The sequence below is a fragment of the Asparagus officinalis genome, chromosome 7, assembly GCF_001876935.1.
Source record: "Asparagus officinalis chromosome 7, Aspof.V1, whole genome shotgun sequence".
In the NCBI taxonomy this organism is placed as follows: domain Eukaryota; kingdom Viridiplantae; phylum Streptophyta; class Magnoliopsida; order Asparagales; family Asparagaceae; genus Asparagus; species Asparagus officinalis.
Genome location: NC_033800.1, coordinates 92,989,195 through 92,992,297, shown reverse-complemented (window position 1 = coordinate 92,992,297; position 3,103 = coordinate 92,989,195). Strand labels below are relative to the sequence as shown.

At 35.7% G+C, this 3,103-nt stretch overlaps 1 pseudogene; it reads right to left on the bottom strand.

Annotated features, from left to right (window-relative positions):
• The window catches only part of LOC109848123, a 33,162-nt pseudogene that overhangs the window by 26,360 nt on the left and 3,699 nt on the right, over window positions 1-3,103 (bottom strand).

Below are 3,103 nucleotides of genomic sequence, written 5' to 3'. Positions count from 1 at the left end.
CTGCAGCGGCTCGGATAGTTTCAGTGGCTCGACTATTTTAAGTACAGATGCTTTTGTTTTTTCTAAAGAAGTGAGAAAAATGATCCTGGCAGGAACAGCACCTGTAACAACTGTTGCAAATCCCCTATAGAGACCTGGGATGCCATCTACTGTAAGAATATTCCTGAAAGCAGAGAAGGCATTCTTCTGTGCAGCATCTTTTGAAGCTACCTGCACCCTGGTCTTTATGACAGATATAGGATACAGGACCACAGTGACACCAGTAAAGAGGCCAGCTCCTATGACAAACAACTTAGTTTTGTCAAGCCTGCAGGATTGGGTAAAATAAAAAAAGCACACAATGATTGGTTAAATCCATTAAATTAAGTACTACTGGGTGATGGAGGTATATACTATTAGATCTTAGAAGTTCATTTGTCATAGGTGAAACTTTCATGAACACAGAAAGAGTAGTTATTATTAAACATTCTATGAGACACAATAAACTGCAAGAGGAATCATAATGGCAGATAGATGAAAAGTTCTCATATTCCTCAAGTAACTTTCAGCACTAACAAAATTGTAGTGAGTCAAGGAAAATAATACCAAAAGAACATAACTGCTACATTTAAAAATCAGCATCTATATGGATAACTTCCTAAGTATATAGGTTGAAACTGCAAGAACTTCTACGCATGAAGTGACATCTCTTACATCGGACATTAAGTCGGCTCAGAGGATTCACACCTTTTTGCCAATGGGACAGGTCACACATACACTTTGATGTATAATACTATGTGAGGAAATGTATGTGAATCATGTTACCTAACTTCAAGCGTAATTCTCTAAATAGCTAGGTGGAAAGAAGATTTAGATATGAATTAGTAAACATAAAATGAATAGTCATAGTGTAACATGAACAAATTGTGCGAGACATGAGCTTATACTGCAGATTGATAAACAAGAAATATCGTGAAATAACATTTTCCATTAGATATATGAGTCACCAAAATAACAAGATCCAACAAGATGTGATCCATAGGACAAAATACTGATGTTGAAGTGCATAAATGCTTCTGAAACATTTTATGATCACAGAGTGCTCATGAAAGTAAAAGTAAATTTTATATGATGTCCATAAAATAAGCAATGCTTTATTGTTTAAATATTGCACAATTAAGAAAAAGAACACATATAAAATAGGAGACAGGAGGGAAAACGTATAGCTTCTATTATTATGTATAGAATGAGGAAGAACCAAGTAAATGGTTCAGACATGTAAAAAAGAGGCAAAGAAGTGCACTAATTAGGAGAAGAGATGAGATTGTATACAGAAGAGCAACAACGACCAAGGGTAGGCCCAAACCGACATGAACAAAGTGATTCAATAAGGATATCTCCGTATTTAACCAAGGGTCTAAAAGGAAGATTCATCTAAACAACTCTAAATGTATGAGATAAGGGTTTTGCTATTGCTGTTGTTTCTTGCTAACATCTAGATATTGACAGCAGCTAATATTTGTGGGAACCCGTCTAAAGAACTATACTAGGTGTTATTCATGACCTTGTATTCTGTAGGAAGGAACTAATCGAGTGTCAACTAAATCTGTGAAAGATGGTGTCTAGGAACAATTCATCTGAGTAGGTCGAAAGAAATTGCTAATGCAAAATCCCAGCAGAGGAAGGCTGACAATCCTATGCAATCAAGGTACAGAAAAAGTAAAAGCTTTTATGCTAAAACTTGCATGGCGAAAGCATTTGATATAATCTCCCGTACTATCTCCAAAAATTTATAGAAAATAAATTTTTTGATACATGTACAGGGTGCAATATGAAAGATGTTGCAACTTACAAATATTTTTTCTGTTATATGGAAATAAGTGTTTGAGCAGGAGTTGAAAATGCTCACCAATTTAAGTATTAAAATGTAACCACACAGAAATTTTATGCAACCAAAGCTCAACTTAAAAGATTCAGGCCAAAATTAGAACAACCGCTAACAGAAACTATGTTTGATTAAAAAAAACAGTGTAAATATGACAGATCGAGTAAGCAAGTACTGAAAATAGGACCACCACACTTGTAATTGTATTACAAATGCCAGGAAAAAGGATAGACGAGATAGGTTATCCCTGTTATGCAACTTGGGCAGTGTATCTTTTAAGCCAAGGTACAAAGGAAATAGTAGACACTGTAAACAGACAATAATAGAATTAATAATGAGAAACCATGAAAGGACAATAGTAGAATTCTCATCAAAACTGTACAGTTGTTTAGCAGCGAGATAAAAACAGGATCTTCTTACTATAGCATGATGGATCAGTATGCTTGCTACAAAGATTCATGTGTCGTGTCCCCATGCACTATATTAAAAAATTGATTTGCAAAGTAACAAAAGAGAATGGGGCAATTCTCATGGATGAAAGAAAAGAATAGCTACAGCCAAGCAGATCGGTAAGGTTTGACAATCAAAGAGCAAAGAATATATGTAAATCAGGAAATATAACCATGGTGCTCAATCAATGATACACAAATAGCAAAAAAAGACTTAAGGAAATTATGCTCTTGTGTCAACCGAGATAGAGAAATAACATGACCAGCTAAGTACTTAAGATGTCAGTACAATGGCATTATTAAGTAGATAAATATATTATATGCCGGGGCAAACATTATGGGTAATTGGAAGATAAAACATGGTACAACACATGCCTGCTTGACGCAAGCACCCAAGCACAGGGTTTGATGCATATGAGGTGGTGGCTTATTTTGCAGAATGAGCTACCGTTCAATGTGACTAGCACCGTAGGCCTCACAACCTGTACATTTCTTGGTAGCTCACTTACTAAAATGAGCCGCCGCAAACACAAGCACGCACACATGCAAACGCAAAGTAACAAGGTTGTAGAGGGATAACTTTTTAGTTAGAAACTAATTATAAGTTTGTTTTATCATGGTCCGGACCTACCACCCGTGTAACTATATACATACAAGTAATGTGGATTTGAATTTCTATACTCAAATACACATTAACATTATTGTTGAGACCATAAGGATTCTTCCTGATTGAGAGGGACAAGAGATGGGAGGTGATGGTTTGATTGAGGTAAGACTTCATCCTCTGTGG